This window comes from Scyliorhinus torazame, unplaced genomic scaffold (genome assembly GCF_047496885.1).
Source record: "Scyliorhinus torazame isolate Kashiwa2021f unplaced genomic scaffold, sScyTor2.1 scaffold_1745, whole genome shotgun sequence".
Taxonomy (NCBI): domain Eukaryota; kingdom Metazoa; phylum Chordata; class Chondrichthyes; order Carcharhiniformes; family Scyliorhinidae; genus Scyliorhinus; species Scyliorhinus torazame.
In genome coordinates, this window is record NW_027309472.1 from 7,228 (window position 1) to 32,383 (window position 25,156).

The 25,156-nt window shown below is 56.7% G+C and overlaps 1 long non-coding RNA gene across 1 annotated transcript; it reads left to right on the top strand.

Moving 5' to 3' along the window:
* Positions 1-1,659: 1,659 nt before the first annotated feature.
* Positions 1,660-24,370, top strand: LOC140407650 (uncharacterized). Its single transcript, XR_011939739.1, has 3 exons — positions 1,660-1,830; positions 5,623-5,705; positions 24,276-24,370. It is a non-coding gene; the product is annotated as an uncharacterized lncRNA (long non-coding RNA).
* The last annotated feature ends 786 nt before the right edge of the window (positions 24,371-25,156 follow it).

The window sequence follows — 25,156 nt, forward strand, 5'->3', positions numbered from 1 at the left end:
CTCACTGGGACACAGTTCCACACACACTGACTCTCACTGGGACACAGTTCCACACACACTGACTCTCACTGGGGTACAGTTCCACACACACTGACTCTCACTGGGGTACAGTTCCACACACACTGACTCTCACTAGGACACAGTTCCACACACACTGACTCTCACTGGGACACAGTTCCACACACACTGACTCTCACTGGGACACAGTTCCACACACACTGACTCCAACTGGGACACAGTTCCACGCACACTGACTCTCACTGGGACACAGTTCCACGCACACTGACTCTCACTGGGACACAGTTCCACACACACTGACTCTCACTGGGGTACAGTTCCACACACACTGACTCTCACTGGGGTACAGTTCCACACACACTGACTCTCACTGGGACACAGTTCCACACACACTGACTCTCACTGGGGTACAGTTCCACACACACTCACTCTCACTGGGACACAGTTCCACGCACACTGACTCTCACTGGGACACAGTTCCACGCACACTGACTCACTGGGACACAGTTCCACACACACTGACTCCAACTGGGACACAGTTCCACACACACTGACTCTCACTGGGACACAGTTCCACACACACTGACTCTCACTGGGACACAGTTCCACACACACTGAATCTCACTGGGACACAGTTCCACACACACTGACTCTCACTGGGGTACAGTTCCACACACACTGACTCTCACTGGGGCACAGTTCCACACACACTGACTCTCACCGTGACACAGTTCCACACACACTGACTCTCACTGGGACACAGTTCCACACACACTGAATCTCACTGGGACACAGTTCCACACACACTGACTCTCACTGGGACACAGTTCCACACACACTGACTCTCACTGGGGTACAGTTCCACACACACTGACTCTCACTGGGGTACAGTTCCACACACACTGACTCTCACTAGGACACAGTTCCACACACACTGACTCTCACTGGGACACAGTTCCACACACACTGACTCTCACTGGGACACAGTTCCACACACACTGACTCCAACTGGGACACAGTTCCACGCACACTGACTCTCACTGGGACACAGTTCCACGCACACTGACTCTCACTGGGACACAGTTCCACACACACTGACTCTCACTGGGGTACAGTTCCACACACACTGACTCTCACTGGGGTACAGTTCCACACACACTGACTCTCACTGGGACACAGTTCCACACACACTGACTCTCACTGGGGTACAGTTCCACACACACTGACTCTCACTGGGACACAGTTCCACGCACACTGACTCTCACTGGGACACAGTTCCACGCACACTGACTCACTGGGACACAGTTCCACACACACTGACTCCAACTGGGACACAGTTCCACACACACTGACTCTCACTGGGACACAGTTCCACACACACTGACTCTCACTGGGACACAGTTCCACACACACTGAATCTCACTGGGACACAGTTCCACACACACTGACTCTCACTGGGACACAGTTCCACACACACTGACTCATTGGGAGACAGTTCCACACACACTGACTCTCACTGGGACACAGATTCACAGTGTGTTACTAGGCAACAAAACAGTGAGAATGGTGAGATGGAGCGGGTTGTGTTGCCATCGGTGAAGCACCTTTGTGAAGGGCACCTTGTGTTTTTGCCATCAGATTGCGTGCTTGAGGAACGAGTATTATTGGATGGCCAGCGTTTCCCGAACCCTTTGAACCCGTGCCAGGAATGCACCTGTTTGAATGGTCAGGTGACCTGTGAGCAGAAAGATTGTATCAGTGCTCTCTGCTCATACCCACTGTCCGGAACCTGCTGTCACAACAACTGCAACGGTAATGGCTCACCCAGGCGGAGGGCCAGAGAGTCGGGCGGAGGCCAGAGAGTCGGGCGGAGGGCCAGAGAGTCGGGCGGAGGGCCAGAGAGTCGGGCGGAGGGCCAGAGAGTCGGGCGGAGGGCCAGAGAGTCGGGCGGAGGGCCAGAGAGTCGGGCGGAGGGCCAGAGAGTCGGGCGGAGGGCCAGGGAGTCGGGCGGAGGGCCAGGGAGTCGGGCGGAGGGCCAGGGAGTCGGGCGGAGGGCCAGGGAGTCGGGCGGAGGGCCCGGGAGTCGGGCGGAGGGCCCGGGAGTCGGGCGGAGGGCCCGGGAGTCGGGCGGAGGGCCCGGGAGTCGGGCGGAGGGCCCGGGAGTCGGGCGGAGGGCCCGGGAGTCGGGCGGAGGGCCAGAGAGTCGGGCAGGGGGCCGGGTAGCCGGGAGGAGGGGCCGTGTACCTCGAGGGCCAGTGTGGCAGTGTGGGGCGAGGGCCAGTGTGGGGCGAGGGCCAGTGTGGGGCGAGGGCCAGTGGGCAGTGTGGGGCGAGGGCCAGTGTGGGCAGTGTGGGGCGAGGGCCAATGTGGGCAGTGTGCGACGAGGGCCAGTGTGGGACGAGGGGCAGTGTGGGACGAGGGCCAGTGTGGGCAGTGTGGGACGAGGGCCAGTGTGGGACGAGGGCCAATGTGGGCAGTGTGCGACGAGGGCCAGTGTGGGCAGTGTGGGACGAGGGCCAGTGTGGGACGAGGGCCAATGTGGGCAGTGTGGGGCGAGGGCCAGTGTGGGCAGTGTGGGGCGAGGGCCAGTGTGGGGCGAGGGCCAATGTGGGCAGTGTGGGGCGAGGGCCAGTGTGGGCAGTGTGGGGCGAGGGCCAATGTGGGCAGTGTGGGGCGAGGGCCAATGTGGGCAGTGTGGGGCGAGGGCCAGTGTGGGCAGTGTGGGGCGAGGGCCAATGTGGGCAGTGTGGGGCGAGGACCAGTGTGGGGCGAGGGCCAATGTGGGCAGTGTGGGGCGAGGGCCAGTGTGGGACGAGGGCCAGTGTGGGCAGTGTGGGACGAGGGCCAGTGTGGGACGAGGGCCAATGTGGGCAGTGTGCGACGAGGGCCAGTGTGGGCAGTGTGGGACGAGGGCCAGTGTGGGCAGTGTGCGACGAGGGCCAGTGTGGGCAGTGTGGGACGAGGGCCAGTGTGGGACGAGGGCCAATGTGGGCAGTGTGCGACGAGGGCCAGTGTGGGCAGTGTGGGACGAGGGCCAGTGTGGGACGAGGGCCAATGTGGGCAGTGTGGGGCGAGGGCCAGTGTGGGGCGAGGGCCAATGTGGGCAGTGTGGGGCGAGGGCCAGTGTGGGGCGAGGGCCAATGTGGGCAGTGTGGGGCGAGGGCCAATGTGGGCAGTGTGGGGCGAGGGCCAATGTGGGCAGTGTGGGGCGAGGGCCAATGTGGGCAGTGTGGGGCGAGGGCCAGTGTGGGGCGAGGGCCAATGTGGGCAGTGTGGGACGAGGGCCAGTGTTTGGCGAGGGCCAGTGTGGGCAGTGTGGGACGAGGGCCAGTGTGGGCAGTGTGGGACGAGGGCCAATGTGGGCAGTGTGGGACGAGGGCCAGTGTGGGTAGTGTGGGACGAGGGCCAATGTGGGCAGTGTGGGACGAGGGCCAATGTGGGTAGTGTGCGACGAGGGCTAGTGTGGGACGAGGGCCAATGTGGGGCGAGGGCCAGTGTGGGCAGAGTGAAACGTGGGGCGAGGGCCAGTGTGGGCAGAGTGGGACGAGGGCCAATGTGGGATGAGGGCCAGTGTGGACAGTGTGGGACGAGGGCCAATGTGGGCCAAGGCCCAGTGTGGAATGTGGGTCAGTTTGGGCAGAGTGGCGCAAGGGCCAGTGTGGGACGAGGGCCAGTGTGGGGCGTGGGCCAATGTGGTGCGAGGGCCAGTGTGGGCAGAGTGGCGCGTGGGCCGATGTGGGCAGTGTGGGGCGAGGGCCAATGTGGGGCGAGGGCCAATGTGGGCAGTGTGGGGCGAGGGTCAGTGTGGCCAGTGTGGCGCGAGGGCCAGTGTGGGGCGAGGGCCAGTGTGGGGCGAGGGCCAGTGTGGGCAGTGTGGCTTGAGGGCCAGTGTGGGGCAAGGGCCAGTGTGGGGCAAGGGCCAGTGTGAGGCAAGGGCCACTGTGGGCAGAGTGGCGCGTGGGCCAATGTGGGCAGTGTGGGGCGAGGGTCAGTGTGGCCAGTGTGGGGCGAGGGCCAGTGTGGGGCGAGGGCCAGTGTGGGGCGAGGGCCAGTGTGGGGCGAGGGCCAGTGTGGGGCGAGGGCCAGTGTGGGGCGAGAGCCAGTGTGGGGCGAGGGCCAGTGTGGGGCGAGGGGCAGAGTGGCGCGTGGGCAGTGTGGGGCGAGGGGCAGTGTGGGCAGTGTGGGGTGAGGGCCAGTGTGGGCAGTGTGGGGCGAGGGCCAGTGTGGGGCGAGGGCCAGTGTGGGCAGTGTGGGGCGAGTGCCAGTGTGGGGCGAGGGCCAGTGTGGACAGTGTGGGGCGAGGGCCAGTGTGGGCAGTGTGGGGCGAGGGCCAGTGTGGACAGTGTGGGGCGAGGGCCAGTGTGGGCAGTGTGGGGCGAGGGCCAGTGTGGGGCGAGGGCCAGTGTGGGGCGAGGGCCAGTGTGGGCAGTGTGGGGCGAGGGCCAGTGTGGGCAGTGTGGGGCGAGGGTCAGTGTGGGCAGTGTGGGGCGAGGGCCAGTGTGGACAGTGTGGGGCGAGGGCCAGTGTGGGCAGTGTGGGGCGAGGGCCAGTGTGGGCAGTGTGGGGCGAGGGCCAGTGTGGGCAGTGTGGGGCGAGGGTCAGTGTGGGCAGTGTGGGGCGAGGGCCAGTGTGGACAGTGTGGGGCGAGGGCCAGTGTGGGGCGAGGGCCAGTGTGGGCAGTGTGGGGCGAGGGCCAGTGTGGCGCGAGGGCCAGTGTGGGGCGAGGGCCAGTGTGGGCAGTGTGGGGCGAGGGCCAGTGTGGGGCGAGGGCCAGTGTGGGCAGTGTGGGGCAAGGGCCAGTGTGGACAGTGTGGGGCGAGGGCCAGTGTGGGGCGAGGGCCAGTGTGGGGCGAGGGCCAGCGTGGGCAGTGTGGGGCGAGGGCCAGCGTGGGCAGTGTGGGGCGAGGGCCAGTGTGGGCAGTGTGGGGCGAGGGCCAGTGTGGGCAGTGTGGGGCGAGGGCCAGTGTGGGGCGAGGGCCAGTGTGGGCAGTGTGGGGCGAGGGCCAGTGTGGGCAGTGTGGGGCGAGGGCCAGTGTGGGGCGAGGGCCAGTGTGGGGCGAGGGCCAGTGTGGGCAGTGTGGGGCGAGGGCCAGTGTGGGCAGTGTGGGGCGAGGGCCAGTGTGGGGCGAGGGCCAGTGTGGGGCGAGGGCCAGTGTGGGCAGTGTGGGGCGAGGGCCAGTGTGGGCAGTGTGGGGCGAGGGCCAGTGTGGGCAGTGTGGCGCGAGGGCCAGTGTGGGGCGAGGGCCAGTGTGGGCAGTGTGGGGCGAGGGCCAGTGTGGGCAGTGTGGGGCGAGGGCCAGTGTGGGCAGTGTGGCGCGAGGGCCAGTGTGGGGCGAGGGCCAGTGTGGGCAGTGTGGGGCGAGGGCCAGTGTGGACAGTGTGGGGCGAGGGCCAGTGTGGGCAGTGTGGCGCGAGGGCCAGTGTGGGGCAAGGGCCAGTGTGTACAGTAAGGGATGACGGGCTGGAACAGTGGAGAGAGGGCCAGAGTGAGAGTGGTCAAGATTCCTCCAGCTCCCTATGGAACTACAATCGCAGATTACTGTGCAGACACAGAGATTGTGTGGGGAATATTTTGAGCAGTTCTATGTTATTCTCTTTCTACAGGCTGTCAGTATGCTGGAAAGGAGTATCCTAATGGAGCTGATTTTCCACACCCCACAAACAGGTGCAAGGAATGTCACTGCATTGTAAGTATCGGGAGAAATCAACCCTGCTGTGGCAGTGTTCGCTTGATTTGACCCTGATGGAAAAATAGTTTTTTTCTCCCCACACCTCCGATCCCTCAATGTCTCTCTCTCTCTGATCCCTCAGTGTCTCTCTCTGATCCCTCAGTGTCTCTCTCTCTCTCTCTGGTCCCTCAATGTCTCTCTCTGGTCCCTCAATGTCTCTCTCTGATCCCTCAGTGTCTCTCTCTGATCCCTCAGTGTCTCTCTCTGATCCCTCAGTGTCTCTCTCTGAACCCTCAGTGTCTCTCTCTGATCCCTCAGTGTCTCTCTCTCTCTCTCTGGTCCCTCAATGTCTCTCTCTGGTCCCTCAATGTCTCTCTCTGATCCCTCAGTGTCTCTCTCTGGTCCCTCAGTGTCTCCCTCTGATCCCTCAGTGTCTCTCTCTGATCCCTCAGTGTCTCTCTCTGATCCCTCAGTGTCTCTCTCTCTCTGATCCCTCAGTGTCTCCCTCTGATCCCTCAGTGTCTCTCTCTCTGATCCCTCAGTGTCTCTCTCTCTGATCCCTCAGTGTCTCTCTCTGATCCCTCAGTGTCTCTCTCTGATCCCTCAGTGTCTCTCTCTGATGCCTCAGTGTCTCTCTCTCTGATCCCTCAGTGTCTCTCTCTCTGATCCCTCTGTGTCTCTCTCTGATCCCTCAGTGTCTCTCTCTCTCTGATCCCTCAGTGTCTCTCTCTGATGCCTCAGTGTCTCTCTCTGGTCCCTCAGTGTCTCTCTCTGATCCCTCAGTGTCTCTCTCTGATCCCTCAGTGTCTCTCTCTCTGATCCCTCAGTGTCTCTCTCTCTGGTCCCTCAGTGTCTCTCTCTCTGGTCCCTCAATGTCTCTCTCTCTGATCCCTCAGTGTCTCTCTCTGATGCCTCAGTGTCTCTCTCTGGTCCCTCAGTGTCTCTCTCTGATCCCTCAGTGTCTCTCTCTGATCCCTCAGTGTCTCTCTCTCTGATCCCTCAGTGTCTCTCTCTCTGGTCCCTCAGTGTCTCTCTCTCTGGTCCCTCAGTGTCTCTCTCTCTGGTCCCTCAGTGTCTCTCTCTGATCCCTCAGTGTCTCTCTCTGACCCCTCAGTGTCTCTCTCTGATCCCTCAGTGTCTCTCTCTCTGATCCCTCCGTGTCTCTCTCTGATCCCTCAATGTCTCTCTCTGATCCCTCCGTGTCTCTCTCTCTGATCCCTCCGTGTCTCTCTCTGATCCCTCAGTGTCTCTCTCTGATCCTTCAGTGTCTCTCTCTGATCCCTCAGTGTCTCTCTCTGATCCCTCAGTGTCTCTCTCTCTGATCCCTCAGTGTCTCTCTCTGATCCCTCAGTGTCTCTCTCTGAACCCTCAGTGTCTCTCTCTCTCTGATCCCTCAGTGTCTCTCCCTGAACCCTCAGTGTCTCTCTCTCTCTGATCCCTCAGTGTCTCTCTCTGATCCCTCAGTGTCTCTCTCTCTGATCCCTCTGTGTCTCTCTCTGATCCGTCAGTGTCTCTCTCTGATCCCTCAGTGTCTCTCTCTCGCTGATCCCTCAGTGTCTTTCTCTGATCCCTCAGTGTCTCTCTCTAATCCCTCAGTGTCTCTCTCTCTGATCCCTCTGTGTCTCTCTCTGATCCCTCAGTGTCTCTCTCTGATCCCTCAGTGTCTCTCTCTCGCTGATCCTTCAGTGTCTCTCTCTGATCCCTCAGTGTCTCTCTCTCTGATCCCTCCGTGTCTCTCTCTCTGATCCCTCAGTGTCTATCTCTGATCCCTCAGTGTCTCTCTCTGATCCCTCAGTGTCTCTCTCTGAACCCTCAGTGTCTCTCTCTCTCTGATCCCTCAGTGTCTCTCTCTGAACCCTCTGTGTCTCTCTCTCTGATCCCTCCGTGTCTCTCTCTGATCCCTCAGTGTCTCTCTCTGATCCCTCAGTGTCTCTCTCTCTGATCCCTCCGTGTCTCTCTCTCTGATCCCTCAGTGTCTATCTCTGATCCCTCAGTGTCTCTCTCTGATCCCTCAGTGTCTCTCTCTGATCCCTCAGTGTCTCTCTCTGATCCCTCAGTGTCTCTCTCTGATCCCTCAGGGTCTCTCTCACTGATCCCTCAGTGTCTCTCTCTGATCCCTCAGTGTCTCTCTCTGATCCCTCAGTGTCTCTCTCTGATCCCTCAGTGTCTCTCTCTGATCCCTCAGTGTCTCTCTCTGATCCCTCAGTCTCTCTCTCTCTGATCCCTCAGTGTCTCTCTCTGGTCCCTCAGTGTCTCTCTCTCTGATCCCTCAGTGTCTCTCTCTCTGATCCCTCTGTGTCTCTCTCTGATCCCTCAGTGTCTCTCTCTCTGGTCCCTCAGTGTCTCTCTCTCTGATCCATCAGTGTCTCTCTCTGATCCCCCAGTCTCTCTCTCTGATCCCTCAGTGTCTCTCTCTGGTCCCTCAGTGTCTCTCTCTCTGGTCCCTCAGTGTCTCTCTCTCTGGTCCCTCAGTGTCTCTCTCTCTGATCCATCAGTGTCTCTCTCTGATCCCTCAGTGTCTCTCTCTCTGATCCCTCAGTGTCTCTCTCTGGTCCCTCAGTGTCTCTCTCTCTGATCCATCAGTGTCTCTCTCTGATCCCTCAGTCTCTCTCTCTGATCCCTCAGTGTCTCTCTCTGGTCCCTCAGTGTCTCTCTCTCTGGTCCCTCAGTGTCTCTCTCTCTGATCCATCAGTGTCTCTCTCTGGTCCCTCGGTGTCTCTCTCTCTGGTCCCTCAGTGTCTCTCTCTCTGATCCATCAGTGTCTCTCTCTGGTCCCTCAGTGTCTCTCTCTCTGATCCATCAGTGTCTCTCTCTGATCCCTCAGTGTCTTTCTCTCTCTCTCTGGTCCCTCAGTGTCTCTCTCTGATCCCTCAGTGTCTCTCTCTGGTCCCTCAGTGTCTCTCTCTCTGATCCATCAGTGTCTCTCTCTGATCCCTCAGTGTCTCTCTCTCTCTCTCTCTGGTCCCTCAGTGTCTCTCTCTGATCCCTCAGTGTCTCTCTCTCTGACCCCTCAGTGTCTCTCTCTGATCCCTCCGTGCCCCTGATGCACGATCAATTGCACAAAGACTAAAGTTGGGTACAACTGTGGCTTTATTACAGTCAGATGCATGGCCTCCTGCTACAGCTGGCGAAATGGCAGGGCACTGGAGGTCATGCATATTTATACAGTTCTCCGTGGGCGGAGCCAGCCGGCAGCAGCTACTGGCGAACATGTAGTGCATCTCCAATTACAGTGGATCGCCACATTCACCCCCTGTTAAAAATGAGTCTGGCGGGGGTGACATGAATCTATATACAATTAGTGGAATTATGTACTGTGGTAGGGAAAGAAAAGTCCATGTTGACGGTCCGGAGTCCGTCAAAGGTTCAGCCGGTCCGATGCTTTGGTGCTTCGTTGGGGGCGGCGAAGTCGGTGCTGGCGGTGGTGGAGGTGGCCCCGATGGCGGTGGTGGCGGTTCTGAAGCTGACCAGTCGTCGGGGAACTCCAGTAGTGTGCAGAAGCCCTCTTCGTCCTGTTGTGCGGAAAAGGGGAGGGGGGGGTGGTCTGGTGGGGTCAATATTGGCGGGCACATTGGTGGGGGGGGGGGGGGCGGGGTTGGGGTGGAACCTGACGGTACCAGGTCCCTGCTGTGGCAGTGTTCGCTTGATTTGACCCTGATGGAAAAATAGTTTTTTTTCTCCCTACACCTCCGATCCCTCAATGTCTCTCTCTCTCTGATCCCTCAGTGTCTCTCTCTGATCCCTCAGTGTCTCTCTCTCTCTCTCTCTGGTCCCTCAATGTCTCTCTCTGGTCCCTCAATGTCTCTCTCTGATCCCTCAGTGTCTCTCTCTGATCCCTCAGTGTCTCTCTCTGATCCCTCAGTGTCTCTCTCTGATCCCTCAGTGTCTCTCTCTCTCTGATCCCTCAGTGTCTCTCTCTATGATCCCTCAGTGTCTCTCTCTCTGATCCCTCCGTGTCTCTCTCTGATCCCTCAGTGTCTCTCTCTGATCCCTCAGTGTCTCTCTCTGATCCCTCAGTGTCTCTCTCTGATCCCTCAGTGTCTCTCTCTGATCCCTCAGTGTCTCTCCCTGAACCCTCAGTGTCTCTCTCTCTCTGATCCCTCAGTGTCTCTCTCTGATCCCTCAGTGTCTCTCTCTCTGATCCCTCTGTGTCTCTCTCTGATCCCTCAGTGTCTCTCTCTGATCCCTCAGTGTCTCTCTCTCGCTGATCCCTCAGTGTCTCTCTCTGATCCCTCAGTGTCTCTCTCTCTGATCACTCCGTGTCTCTCTCTCTGATCCCTCAGTGTCTCTCTCTGAACCCTCTGTCTCTCTCTGATCCCTCAGTGTCTCTCTCTGATCCCTCAGTGTCTATCTCTGATCCCTCAGTGTCTCTCTCTGATCCCTCAGTGTCTCTCTCTGAACCCTCAGTGTCTCTCTCTCTCTGATCCCTCAGTGTCTCTCTCTGATCCCTCAGTGTCTCTCTCTCTGATCCCTCTGTGTCTCTCTCTGATCCCTCAGTCTCTCTCTCGCTGATCCCTCAGTGTCTCTCTCTGATCCCTCAGTGTCTCTCTCTAATCCCTCAGTGTCTCTCTCTCTGATCCCTCTGTGTCTCTCTCTGATCCCTCAGTGTCTCTCTCTGATCCCTCAGTGTCTCTCTCTCGCTGATCCCTCAGTGTCTCTCTCTGATCCCTCAGTGTCTCTCTCTCTGATCCCTCCGTGTCTCTCTCTCTGATCCCTCAGTGTCTATCTCTGATCCCTCAGTGTCTCTCTCTGATCCCTCAGTGTCTCTCTCTGAACCCTCAGTGTCTCTCTCTCTCTGATCCCTCAGTGTCTCTCTCTGAACCCTCTGTGTCTCTCTCTCTGATCCCTCCGTGTCTCTCTCTGATCCCTCAGTGTCTCTCTCTGATCCCTCAGTGTCTCTCTCTCTGATCCCTCCGTGTCTCTCTCTCTGATCCCTCAGTGTCTATCTCTGATCCCTCAGTGTCTCTCTCTGATCCCTCAGTGTCTCTCTCTGATCCCTCAGTGTCTCTCTCTGATCCCTCAGTGTCTCTCTCTGATCCCTCAGGGTCTCTCTCACTGATCCCTCAGTCTCTCTCTCTCTGATCCCTCAGTGTCTCTCTCTGGTCCCTCAGTGTCTCTCTCTCTGATCCCTCAGTGTCTCTCTCTCTGATCCCTCAGTGTCTCTCTCTGATCCCTCAGTGTCTCTCTCTCTGGTCCCTCAGTGTCTCTCTCTCTGATCCATCAGTGTCTCTCTCTGATCCCTCAGTCTCTCTCTCTGATCCCTCAGTGTCTCTCTCTGGTCCCTCAGTGTCTCTCTCTCTGGTCCCTCAGTGTCTCTCTCTCTGATCCATCAGTGTCTCTCTCTGATCCCTCAGTGTCTCTCTCTCTGATCCCTCAGTGTCTCTCTCTGGTCCCTCAGTGTCTCTCTCTCTGATCCATCAGTGTCTCTCTCTGATCCCTCAGTCTCTCTCTCTGATCCCTCAGTGTCTCTCTCTGGTCCCTCAGTGTCTCTCTCTCTGGTCCCTCAGTGTCTCTCTCTCTGATCCATCAGTGTCTCTCTCTGGTCCCTCAGTGTCTCTCTCTCTGGTCCCTCAGTGTCTCTCTCTCTGATCCATCAGTGTCTCTCTCTGGTCCCTCAGTGTCTCTCTCTCTGATCCATCAGTGTCTCTCTCTGATCCCTCAGTGTCTCTCTCTCTCTCTCTGGTCCCTCAGTGTCTCTCTCTGATCCCTCAGTGTCTCTCTCTGGTCCCTCAGTGTCTCTCTCTCTGATCCATCAGTGTCTCTCTCTGATCCCTCAGTGTCTCTCTCTCTCTCTCTCTGGTCCCTCAGTGTCTCTCTCTGATCCCTCAGTGTCTCTCTCTCTGACCCCTCAGTGTCTCTCTCTGATCCCTCCGTGCCCCTGATGCACGATCAATTGCACAAAGACTAAAGTTGGGTACAACTGTGGCTTTATTACAGTCAGATGCATGGCCTCCTGCTACAGCTGGCGAAATGGCAGGGCACTGGAGGTCATGCATATTTATACAGTTCTCCGTGGGCGGAGCCAGCTGGCAGCAGCTACTGGCGAACATGTAGTGCATCTCCAATTACAGTGGATCGCCACATTCACCCCCTGTTAAAAATGAGTCTGGCGGGGGGTGACATGAATCTATATACAATTAGTGGAATTATGTACTGTGGTAGGGAAAGAAAAGTCCATGTTGACGGTCCGGAGTCCGTCAAAGGTTCAGCCGGTCCGATGCTTTGGTGCTTCGTTGGGGGCGGCGAAGTCGGTGCTGGCGGTGGTGGAGGTGGCCCCGATGGCGGGTGGTGGCGGTTCTGAAGCTGACCAGTCGTCGGGGAACTCCAGTAGTGTGCAGAAGCCCTCTTCGTCCTGTTGTGCGGAAAAGGGGAGGGGGGGGGTGGTCTGGTGGGGTCAATATTGGCGGGCACATTGGTGGGGGGGGGGGGGGGGGGGGGGGGTTGGGGTGGAACCTGACGGTACCAGGTCCCTGCTGTGGCAGTGTTCGCTTGATTTGACCCTGATGGAAAAAGTTTTTTTTCTCCCTACACCTCCGATCCCTCAATGTCTCTCTCTCTCTGATCCCTCAGTGTCTCTCTCTGATCCCTCAGTGTCTCTCTCTCTCTCTCTCTGGTCCCTCAATGTCTCTCTCTGGTCCCTCAATGTCTCTCTCTGATCCCTCAGTGTCTCTCTCTGATCCCTCAGTGTCTCTCTCTGATCCCTCAGTGTCTCTCTCTGATCCCTCAGTGTCTCTCTCTCTCTGATCCCTCAGTGTCTCTCTCTATGATCCCTCAGTGTCTCTCTCTCTGATCCCTCAGTGTCTCTCTCTGATCCCTCAGTGTCTCTCTCTCTGATCCCTCAGTGTCTCTCTCTGATCCCTCAGTGTCTCTCTCTGATCCCTCAGTGTCTCTCTCTCTGATCCCTCAGTGTCTCTCTCTGATCCCTCAGTGTCTCTCTCTCTGATCCCTCAGTGTCTCTCTCTGGTCCCTCAGTGTCTCTCTCTCTGATCCATCAGTGTCTCTCTCTGATCCCTCAGTCTCTCTCTCTGATCCCTCAGTGTCTCTCTCTGGTCCCTCAGTGTCTCTCTCTCTGGTCCCTCAGTGTCTCTCTCTCTGATCCATCAGTGTCTCTCTCTGATCCCTCAGTGTCTCTCTCTCTGATCCCTCAGTGTCTCTCTCTGGTCCCTCAGTGTCTCTCTCTCTGATCCATCAGTGTCTCTCTCTGATCCCTCAGTCTCTCTCTCTGATCCCTCAGTGTCTCTCTCTGGTCCCTCAGTGTCTCTCTCTCTGGTCCCTCAGTGTCTCTCTCTCTGATCCATCAGTGTCTCTCTCTGGTCCCTCAGTGTCTCTCTCTCTGGTCCCTCAGTGTCTCTCTCTCTGATCCATCAGTGTCTCTCTCTGGTCCCTCAGTGTCTCTCTCTCTGATCCATCAGTGTCTCTCTCTGATCCCTCAGTGTCTCTCTCTCTCTCTCTGGTCCCTCAGTGTCTCTCTCTGGTCCCTCAGTGTCTCTCTCTCTGATCCATCAGTGTCTCTCTCTGATCCCTCAGTGTCTCTCTCTCTCTCTCTCTGGTCCCTCAGTGTCTCTCTCTGATCCCTCAGTGTCTCTCTCTGGTCCCTCAGTGTCTCTCTCTCTGATCCATCAGTGTCTCTCTCTGATCCCTCAGTGTCTCTCTCTCTCTCTCTCTGGTCCCTCAGTGTCTCTCTCTGATCCCTCAGTGTCTCTCTCTCTGACCCCTCAGTGTCTCTCTCTGATCCCTCCGTGCCCCTGATGCACGATCAATTGCACAAAGACTAAAGTTGGGTACAACTGTGGCTTTATTACAGTCAGATGCATGGCCTCCTGCTACAGCTGGCGAAATGGCAGGGCACTGGAGGTCATGCATATTTATACAGTTCTCCGTGGGCGGAGCCAGCCGGCAGCAGCTACTGGCGAACATGTAGTGCATCTCCAATTACAGTGGATCGCCACATTCACCCCCTGTTAAAAATGAGTCTGGCGGGGGGTGACATGAATCTATATACAATTAGTGGAATTATGTACTGTGGTAGGGAAAGAAAAGTCCATGTTGACGGTCCGGAGTCCGTCAAAGGTTCAGCCGGTCCGATGCTTTGGTGCTTCGTTGGGGGCGGCGAAGTCGGTGCTGGCGGTGGTGGAGGTGGCCCCGATGGCGGTGGTGGCGGTTCTGAAGCTGACCAGTCGTCGGGGAACTCCAGTAGTGTGCAGAAGCCCTCTTCGTCCTGTTGTGCGGAAAAGGGGAGGGGGGGGGTGGTCTGGTGGGGTCAATATTGGCGGGCACATTGGTGGGGGGGGGGGGGGGGGTTGGGGTGGAACCTGACGGTACCAGGTCCCTGCTGTGGCAGTGTTCGCTTGATTTGACCCTGATGGAAAAATAGTTTTTTTCTCCCCACACCTCCGATCCCTCAATGTCTCTCTCTCTCTGATCCCTCAGTGTCTCTCTCTGATCCCTCAGTGTCTCTCTCTGATCCCTCAGTGTCTCTCTCTGATCCCTCAGTGTCTCTCTCTGATCCCTCAGTGTCTCTCTCTCTCTGATCCCTCAGTGTCTCTCTCTATGATCCCTCAGTGTCTCTCTCTCTGATCCCTCAGTGTCTCTCTCTGATCCCTCAGTGTCTCTCTCTCTGATCCCTCAGTGTCTCTCTCTGATCCCTCAGTGTCTCTCTCTGATCCCTCAGTGTCTCTCTCTGATCCGTCAGTGTCTCTCTCTGATCCCTCAGTGTCTCTCTCTGATCCCTCAGTGTCTCTCTCTGATCCCTCAGTGTCTCTCTCTGATCCCTCAGTGTATCTCTCTGATCCCTCAGTGTCTCTCTCTGATCCCTCAGTGTCTCTCTCTGATCCCTCAGTCTCTCTCTGATCCCTCAGTGTCTCTCTCTGATCCCTCAGTGTCTCTCTCTCTCTGATCCCTCAGTGTCTCTCTCTCTCTGATCCCTCAGTGTCTCTCTCTCTGATCCCTCAGTGTCTCTCTCTCTGATCCCTCTGTGTCTCTCTCTGATCCCTCAGTGTCTCTCTCTGATCCCTCTGTGTCTCTCTCTGATCCCTCTGTGTCTCTCTCTGATCCCTCTGTGTCTCTCTCTGATTCCTCAGTGTCTCTCTCTGATCACTCAGTGTCTCTCTCTCTGATCCCTCCGTGTCTCTCTCTGATCCCTCAGTGTCTCTCTCTGATCCCTCAGTGTCTCTCTCTGATCCCTCAGTGTCTCTCTCTCTGATCCCTCAATGTCTCTCTCTGATCCCTCAATGTCTCTCTCTGATCCCTCAGTGTCTCTCTCTGATCCCTCAGTGTCTCTCTCTCTGATCCCTCAGTGTCTCTCTCTCTGATCCCTCTGTGTCTCTCTCTGATCCCTCAGTGTCTCTCTCTGATCCCTCAGTGTCTCTCTCTCTCTGATCCCTCAGTGTCTCTCTCTGATCCCTCAGTGTCTCTCTCTCTGATCCCTCCGTGTCTCTCTCTCTGATCCCTCAGTGTCTATCTCTGATCCCTCAGTGTCTCTCTCTGATCCCTCAGTGTCTCTCTCTGATCCCTCAGTGTCTCTCTCTGATCCCTCAGTGTCTCTCTCTGAACCCTCAGTGTCTCTCTCTCTCTGATCCCTCAGTGTCTCTCTCTGATCCCTCAGTGTCTCTCTCTCTGATCCCTCCGTGTCTCTCTCTGATCCCTCAGTGTCTCTCTCTGATCCCTCAGTGTCTCTCTCTCTGATCCCTCCGTGTCTCTCTCTCTGATCCCTCAGTATCTATCTCTGATCCCTCAGGGTCTCTCTCTGATCCCTCAGTGTCTCTCTCTGATCCCTCAGTGTCTCTCTCTGATCCCTCAGTGTCTCTCTCTGATCCCTCAGGGTCTCTCTCTCTGATCCCTCAGTGTCTCTCTCTGATCCCTCAGTGTCTCTCTCTGATCCCTCAGTGTTTCTCTCTGATCCCTCAGTGTCTCTCTCTGATCCCTCAGTGTCTCTCTCTGATCCCTCAGTCTCTCTCTCTCTGATCCCTCAGTGTCTCTCTCTGGTCCCTCAGTGTCTCTCTCTCTGATCCCTCAGTGTCTCTCTCTCTGATCCCTCTGTGTCTCTCTCTGATCCCTCAGTGTCTCTCTCTCTGATCCCTCAGTGTCTCTCTCTCTGATCCCTCAGTGTCTCTCTCTGATCCCTCAGTGTCTCTCTCTCTGATCCCTCAGTGTCTCTCTCTGGTCCCTCAGTGTCTCTCTCTCTGATCCATCAGTGTCTCTCTCTGATCCCTCAGTCTCTCTCTCTGATCCCTCAGTGTCTCTCTCTGGTCCCTCAGTGTCTCTCTCTCTGGTCCCTCAGTGTCTCTCTCTGATCCCTCAGTCTCTCTCTCTGATCCCTCAGTGTCTCTCTCTGGTCCCTCAGTGTCTCTCTCTCTGGTCCCTCAGTGTCTCTCTCTCTGATCCATCAGTGTCTCTCTCTGGTCCCTCAGTGTCTCTCTCTCTGGTCCCTCAGTGTCTCTCTCTCTGATCCATCAGTGTCTCTCTCTGGTCCCTCAGTGTCTCTCTCTCTGATCCATCAGTGTCTCTCTCTGATCCCTCAGTGTCTCTCTCTCTCTCTCTGGTCCCTCAGTGTCTCTCTCTGATCCCTCAGTGTCTCTCTCTGGTCCCTCAGTGTCTCTCTCTCTGATCCATCAGTGTCTCTCTCTGATCCCTCAGTGTCTCTCTCTCTCTCTCTGGTCCCTCAGTGTCTCTCTCTGATCCCTCAGTGTCTCTCTCTCTCTCTCTGGTCCCTCAGTGTCTCTCTCTGGTCCCTCAGTGTCTCTCTCTCTGGTCCCTCAGTGTCTCTCTCTGATCCCTCAGTCTCTCTCTCTGATCCCTCAGTGTCTCTCTCTGATCCCTCAGTGTCTCTCTCTCTCTCTCTGGTCCCTCAGTGTCTCTCTCTCTGGTCCCTCAGTGTCTCTCTCTGCTCCCTCCGTGCCCCTGATGCACGATCAATTGCACAAAGACTAAAGTTGGGTACAACTGTGGCTTTATTACAGTCAGATGCATGGCCTCCTGCTACAGCTGGCAAAATGGCAGGGCACTGGAGGTCATGCATATTTATACAGTTCTCCGTGGGCGGAGCCAGCCGGCAGCAGCTACTGGCGAACATGTAGTGCATCTCCAATTACAGTGGATCGCCACATTCACCCCCTGTTAAAAATGAGTCTGGCGGGGGGTGACATGAATCTATATACAATTAGTGGAATTATGTACTGTGGTAGGGAAAGAAAAGTCCATGTTGACGGTCCGGAGTCCGTCAAAGGTTCAGCCGGTCCGATGCTTTGGTGCTTCGTTGGGGGCGGCGAAGTCGGTGCTGGCGGTGGTGGAGGTGGCCCCGATGGCGGTGGTGGCGGTTCTGAAGCTGACCAGTCGTCGGGGAACTCCAGTAGTGTGCAGAAGCCCTCTTCGTCCTGTTGTGCGGAAAAGGGGAGGGGGGGGGTGGTCTGGTGGGGTCAATATTGGCGGGCACATTGGTGGGGGGGGGGGGGGGGGGGGGGTTGGAGTGGAACCTGACGGTACCAGGTCCCTGCTGTGGCAGTGTTCGCTTGATTTGACCCTGATGGAAAAATAGTTTTTTTCTCCCCACACCTCCGATCCCTCAATGTCTCTCTCTCTCTGATCCCTCAGTGTCTCTCTCTGATCCCTCAGTGTCTCTCTCTCTCTCTCTGGTCCCTCAATGTCTCTCTCTGGTCCCTCAATGTCTCTCTCTGATCCCTCAGTGTCTCTCTCTCTGATCCCTCAGTGTCTCTCTCTGATCCCTCAGTGTCTCTCTCTCTGATCTCTCAGTGTCTCTCTCTGATCCCTCAGTGTCTCTCTCTGATCCCTCAGTGTCTCTCTCTGATCCGTCAGTGTCTCTCTCTGATCCCTCAGTGTCTCTCTCTGATCCCTCAGTGTCTCTCTCTGATCCCTCAGTGTCTCTCTCTGATCCCTCAGTGTCTCTCTCTGATCCCTCAGTGTATCTCTCTGATCCCTCAGTGTATCTCTCTGATCCCTCAGTGTATCTCTCTGATCCCTCAGTGTATCTCTCTGATCCCTCAGTGTCTCTCTCTGATCCCTCAGTCTCTCTCTGATCCCTCAGTGTCTCTCTCTGATCCCTCAGTGTCTCTCTCTCTCTGATCCCTCAGTGTCTCTCTCTCTGATCCCTCAGTGTCTCTCTCTCTGATCCCTCTGTGTCTCTCTCTGATCCCTCAGTGTCTCACTCTGATCCCTCTGTGTCTCTCTCTGATCCCTCTGTGTCTCTCTCTGATCCCTCAGTGTCTCTCTCTCTGATCCCTCCGTGTCTCTCTCTGATCCCTCAGTGTCTCTCTCTGATCCCTCAGTGTCTCTCTCTGATCCCTCAGTGTCTCTCTCTCTGATCCCTCAATGTCTCTCTCTGATCCCTCAATGTCTCTCTCTGATCCCTCAGTGTCTCTCTCTGATCCCTCAGTGTCTCTCTCTCTGATCCCTCAGTGTCTCTCTCTCTGATCCCTCAGTGTCTCTCTCTGATCCCTCAGTGTCTCTCTCTGATCCCTCAGTGTCTCTCTCTCTGATCCCTCAGTGTCTCTCTCTCTGATCCCTCAGGGTCTCTCTCTCTGATTCCTCAGTGTCTCTCTCTGATCCCTCAGTGTCTCTCTCTGATCCCTCAGTGTCTCTCTGTGATCCCTCAGTGTCTCTCTCTGATCCCTCAGTGTCTCTCTCTGAACCCTCAGTGTCTCTCTCTGAACCCTCTGTCTCTCTCTGAACCCTCAGTATCTCTCTCTGATCCCTCAGTGTCTCTCTCTGATCCCTCAGTCTCTCTCTCTCTGATCCCTCAGTCTCTCTCTCTCTGATCCCTCAGTGTCTCTCTCTGGTCCCTCAGTGCCTCTCTCTCTGATCCCTCAGTGTCTCTCTCTCTGATCCCTCAGTGTCTCTCTCTCTGATCCCTCAGTGTCTCTCTCTCTGATCCCTCAGTGTCTCTCTCTCTGATCCCTCAGTGTCTCTCTCTCTGATCCCTCAGTGTCTCTCTCTCTGATCCATCAGTGTCTCTCTCTGATCCATCAGTGTCTCTCTCTGATCCCTCAGTCTCTCTCTCTGATCCCTCAGTGTCTCTCTCTGGTCCCTCAGTGTCTCTCTCTCTGGTCCCTCAGTGTCTCTCTCTCTGATCCATCAGTGTCTCTCTCTGGTCCCTCAGTGTCTCTCTCTCTGGTCCCTCAGTGTCTCTCTCTCTGATCCATCAGTGTCTCTCTCTGGTCCCTCAGTGTCTCTCTCTCTGATCCATCAGTGTCTCTCTCTGATCCCTCAGTGTCTCTCTCTGGTCCCTCAGTGTCTCTCTCTCTGGTCTCTCAGTGTCTCTCTCTCTGATCCATCAGTGTCTCTCTCTCTGATCCATCAGTGTCTCTCTCTGATCCCTCAGTGTCTCTCTCTCTCTCTCTGGTCCCTCAATGTCTCTCTCTGGTCCCTCAATGTCTCTCTCTGATCCCTCAGTGTCTCTCTCTGATCCCTCAGTGTCTCTCTCTGATCCCTCAGTGTCTCTCTCTGATCCCTCAGTGTCTCTCTCTGATCCCTCAGTGTCTCTCTCTGATCCCTCAGTGTCTCTCTCTGATCCCTCAGTGTCTCTCTCTCTCTGATCCCTCAGTGTCTCTCTCTCTGATCCCTCAGTGTCTCTCTCTCTGATCCCTCAGTGTCTCTCTCTGATCCCTCAGTGTCTCTCTCTCTGACCCCTCAGCGTCTCTCTCTGATCCCTCCGTGCCCCTGATGCACGATCAATTGCACAAAGACTAAAGTTGGGTACAACTGTGGCTTTATTACAGTCAGATGCATGGCCTCCTGCTACAGCTGGCGAAATGGCAGGGCACTGGAGGTCATGCATATTTATACAGTTCTCCGTGGGCGGAGCCAGCCGGCAGCAGCTACTGGCGAACATGTAGTGCATCTCCAATTACAGTGGATCGCCACATTCACCCCCTGTTAAAAATGAGTCTGGCGGGGGTGACATGAATCTATATACAATTAGTGGAATTATGTACTGTGGTAGGGAAAGAAAAGTCCATGTTGACGGTCCGGAGTCCGTCAAAGGTTCAGCCGGTCCGATGCTTTGGTGCTTCGTTGGGGGCGGCGAAGTCGGTGCTGGCGGTGGTGGAGGTGGCCCCGATGGCGGTGGTGGCGGTTCTGAAGCTGGCCAGTCGTCGGGGAACTCCAGTAGTGTGCAGAAGCCCTCTTCGTCCTGTTGTGCGGAAAAGGGGAGGGGGGGGTGGTCTGGTGGGGGTCAATATTGGCGGGCACATTGGTGGGTGGAGGGGGGGGGGGGGGTTGGGGTGGAACCTGACGGTGCCAGGTCCCTGAGTGAGACAGTATCTTGGCGGCCATCGGGGAACTCAACGTAGGCTTATTGAGGGTTGGCGTCGAGCAGGTGAACCCTGTCCACCAAGGGGTCCGCCTTGTGGAGTCGGACGTGCCTACGGAGAAGGACCGGTCCTGGAGCAGCGAGCCAAGACTGGAGCGACACCCCGTATGTGGACTTCCTGGGGAAGGTAAAAACATGTTCATGGGGTGTGTTATTAGTGGCGGTGCACAATAGTGACCGGATGGAGTGCAGAGCGTCAGGGAGGACCTCCTGCTAGCGATAGGCTGGGAGGTTCCTGGGCCGTATGGCCAGCTGGACGGCCCTCCAAACTGTCCCATTCTCACGTTCTACTTGCCCGTTTCCCCGGGGGTTGTAGCTGCTCGTCCTGCTGAGCTCAAGAATGAGGATCCCCTGTCACTGTGGATGCAGGCGGGGAAACCGAACAGAGCGAAGATGGTGCTGAGGGCCTTGATGACGGTGGCAGACGTCATATTGGGGCATGTGATGGCGAAGGGGAATCTGGAGTTCTCATCGACCACACTGAGAATATACGTGTTACGGTCGGTGGAGGGGCCCTTTGAAATCCACGCTGAGGCGTTCAAAGGGGTGGGAAGCCTTCACCAGGCGCACACGGTCTGGCCGGTAGAAGTGCGGCTTGCACTCCGCACAGACCTGGCAGTCCCTGGTGACTGTCCGTACTGCCTCGACGGAGTAGGGCAGATTGCGAGTCTTTGACCAGATGGTACAATCGAGTGACCCCCGGGTGACAAAGGCTGTCGTGTAGGGCCCGGAGTTGGTCCACTTGTGCGCTGGCACATGTACTTCGGGAGAGGGCGTCTGGCGGCTCGTTGAGCTTACCGGGGCGATACAAGATCTCGTAATTAAAGGTGGAGAGCTCGATTCTCCACCGCAAGATTTTATCATTTTTGATCTTGCCCTGCTGTGTGTTATTGAACATGAAGGCTACCCACCGTTGGTCCGTAAGGAGAGTGAATCTCTTACCGGCCAGGTAATGCCTCCAATGCCGCACAGCTTCAACGATAGCTTGAGCCTCCTTCTCGACGGATGAGTGTCGGATTTCAGAGGCATGAAGGGTGCGGGAAAAGAATGCCACGGGTCTGCCTGCCTGGTTTAGGGTGGCGGCAAGGGCGACGTCTGAAGCGTCGCTTTCTACTTGGAAAGGCAGTGACTCATCCACTGCGCGCATCCCGGCCTTGACGATGTCTGCTCTGATGCGGGCGAAAGCATGTTGTGCCTCGGCCGCAAGGGGGAATTGGGTGGACTGAATGAGTGGGCGGGCCTTGTCCACATAGTTTGGGACCCACTGAGCATAGTAGGAAAAGAACCCCAGGCTGCATTTGAGGCCCTTGGGACAGTGGGGGAGGGGAAGTTCCATGAGGGGGCGCATGCGCTCGGGGCCGGGCCCGAGAAGGCCATTTTGGACTACATAGCTGAGAATGCCTAACCAGGTCGTGCTGAACACACACTTCTCTTTGTTGTAGCTCCGGTTCAGAAGGGTGGCAGTGCGGAGGAATTTATCGAGGTTGGCATCGTGGTCCTGTTGGTCATGGCCGCAGATGGTGACGTTATCTAAGTACGGAAAGGTGGCCCGCAAACCGTACTGGTCAACCATGCGGTCCATCTCTCTTTGGAAGACTGAGACCCCATTTGTGACACTGAAAGGGACCCTAAGGAAGTGGTAGAGGCTACCGTCCCCCTTGAAGGCAGTGTATGGACGGTCTGACTTCCGGATGGGGAGCTGGTTGTAGGTGGATTTCAGGTCAATTGTTGAGAAGACCCGGTTACTGCGCAATCTGATTGACCATATCAGATATGCATGGGAGGGGGTACGCGTCGAGCTGCGTGTACCGATTGATGGTCTGGCTGTAGTCCACGACCATCCTGTGTTTCTCCCCAGTTTTAACCACTACCACTTGGGCTCTCCAGGGGCTGTTGCTGGCCTCGATAATACCCTCCTTAAGCAGCCGCTGGACTTCGGACCTGATGAAGGTCTTGTCCTGGGTACTGTACCGTCTGCTCCTAGTGGCGACGGGCTTGCAATCCGCAGTTAGGTTTGCAAAAAGGGAGGGGGGATCGACCTTGAGGGTCGCGAGGCCGCAAACGGTAAGGGGGGGTAAGGGCCCACCGAATTTGAGGGTGAGGCTCTGGAGGTTGCACTGGAAGTCCAAGCCCAACAGGAGTGCAGCGCAGAGATTAGGAAGGACATAGAGGCGGAAGTTACTAAATTCTACACCCTGGACCGTGAGGGTGACTGTACAAAGGCGTCGGATCGGGACGGAGTGGGATCCGGAGGCTTGGGAGATCCTTTGATTGGCAGGGTGGACCGCGAGGGAGCAGCGCCTTACAGTATCTGCGTGAACGAAGCTTTCGGTGCTCCCGGAATCCAGCAGGCACGAGGTCGCGTGGCCGTTGATTTTAACCGTCGTCGACGCGGTGGCCAGGTTGTGCAGGCGAGATTGGTCCAGCGTCATCGAAGCGAGCTGCGGGTAGCCATCGGATGCTTCGGGTGGCGAGCGGGTGCGGTTCCGATGTCGAGATGTCCGGGGACCCTGTGGGGAACAAGATGGCTGCGCCCATGGTGCGCACATTGCGGGGTCGGGACAAGGTGGCTGCGCCCTTGGTGCGTACATTGCGGGGTCGGGACAAGATGGCTGCGCCCATGGTGTGCACATTGCGGGGTTGGGACAAGATGGCGGCACCCATGGTGCGCACATTGTGGGGTCGGGACAAGATGGCGGCACCCATTGTGCGCACATTGTGGGGTCGGGACAAGATGGCGGCACCCATGGTGCGCACATTGCGGGGTCGGGACAAGATGGCTGCGCCCTTGGTGCGTACATTGCGGGGTCGGGACAAGATGGCTGCGCCCATGGTGCGCACATTGTGGGGTCGGGACAAGATGGCGGCACCCATGGTGCGCACATTGTAGGGTCGGGACAAGATGGCGGCACCCATGGTGCGCACATTGTGGGGTCGGGAAAAGATGGCGGCGCCCACTGGTCACACATGGACCCGGGAGGAGAAGATGGCGGCTCCCATTGTGTGTCTGGCGTGGGGGGGGGGTGGCGATATCGAGCGCGATCACAGCGACTGTGCACACAACTGCGCAGGGCCTGGCACACAACTGCAAAGTGGCCCTTTTTACTGCAGGCTTTACAAACTGCAGTGCGGGCCGGGCAGTGTTGGCGAGGGTGCTTCTGCTGACCGCAGAAGTAGCAACGGGGACCCCCGGAAGTGCGCGGATCGGCGTGCGGCGCAGGCGTATTGCGAAGGCAGGGCCCCGGCTGAGGAGGTTGTCGGCGGGGTCCAGGAGGGGTAGGAAGGGGTAGAAGGGTGGGCAGTGCGGTGGGAGAGGTACGATTGTACGTTATGGGATGCGACCGTCATGGAGAGCGCCAAGGTTTTCGTCTCCGCCAGTTCGAGCATGGCCCCTTCCAGCAATCGTTCTCGGATGCGGTCCGACGCAATCCCTGTCACGAAGGCATCGCGCATGAGGAGATTCGCGTGTTCGGCGGCCGTGACGGCCTGACAGTCACAGTCCCGGACAAGTGGAATTAGGGCCCGCCAGAAGTCTTCGATGGACTCACCAGGTAGTTGCGAGCGGGTGGCAAGTACATGCCTGGCGATGTGAGAACACTGACAAATGTTCTTTGAGGAGTTCCATCTCTTTTGTGTAAGTCGTGGCGTCTTGGATCAACGGGAACACGCTGGAGCTCAGTCTGGAACACGCTGGAGCTCAGTCTGGAGTACAGGACGTTTATCTTCTGAGCCTCCGTTGGCGCGGGGTCCGCCGCGTTGATGTAAGCCTCGAAACATGCTAGCCAGTGAGTAAAGTCTTTCCTGGCGTTGGGCGAGTGAGGATCCAGCTGCAGGCAATCGGGCTTAATTCGGATATCCATTCTGTGGAAAATCTGACTGTAATAAATTGATGCACGATCAATTGCACAATGACTAAAGTTGGGTACAACTGTGGCTTTATTACAGTCAGGTGCGAGGCCTCCTGCTGCAGCTGGCGAAATGGCAGGGCACTGGAGGTCATGCATATTTATACAGTTCTCCCTGGGCGGAGCCAGCCGGCAGGAGCTACCGGCGAACCTGTAGTGCAGGTCCTACCTTACATCTCCGATTACAGTGGATCACCACCGTCTCTCTCTCTAATCCCTCAGTGTCTTTCTCATTCCTCAGTGTTTCTCCTTCCATCTCATTTTCTATTTCCATCACTCATTCACAGACACATTTGGAATCAGTCTTCTCACATACATACCGCAGTTTTCATTTTCTGACTTTCTGTTATTTTCTTGTAGAATGGGAACGTACAATGTCTATCCAAGAGATGCCCCCCTTTGACTTGCAATGACCCATTCCTTGTACCTGGAGAATGTTGTCCTCAATGCCCAGGTGGGTGCAAGCATTCCGCAATATTACACAACTACGTGGGTCTGCCAGAGAGTCACACTGAGGGGAGTGGGGAATATCGAGAGTCACACTGGGGAGTGGGGAATATCGGAGAGTCACACTGAGGGGAGTGGGGTATATCGAGAGTCACACTGAGGGGAGTGGGGTATATCGGAGAGTCACACTGAGGGGAGTGGGGTATATCGGAGAGTCACACTGAGGGGAGTGGGGGATATCGTGGAGTCACACTGAGGGGAGTGGGTTATATCGGAGAGTCACACTGAGGGGATTGGGGAATATCGGAGAGTCACACTGCGGGGAGTGGGGTATATTGGACAGTCACACTGAGGGGAGTGGGGTATATCGGAGAGTCACACTGAGGGGATTGGGGTATATCGGAGAGTCACACTGAGGGGATTGGGGTATATCGGAGAGTCACACTGAGGGGTGTGGGGTATATCGGAGAGTCACACTGAGGGGAGTGGGGTATATCGGAGAGTCACACTGAGGGGATTGGGGAATATCGGAGAGTCACACTGAGGGGAGTGGGGTATATCGGAGAGTCACACTGAGGGGAGTGGGGTATATCGGAGAGTCACACTGAGGGGAGTGGGGAATATCGAGAGTCACACTGAGGGGAGTGGGGTATATCGGAGAGTCACACTGAGGGGAGTGGGGTATATCGGAGAGTCACACTGAGGGGAGTGGGGTATATCGGAGAGTCACACTGAGGGGAATGGGGAATATCGGAGAGTCACACTGAGGGGAGTGGGGTATATCGGAGAGTCAC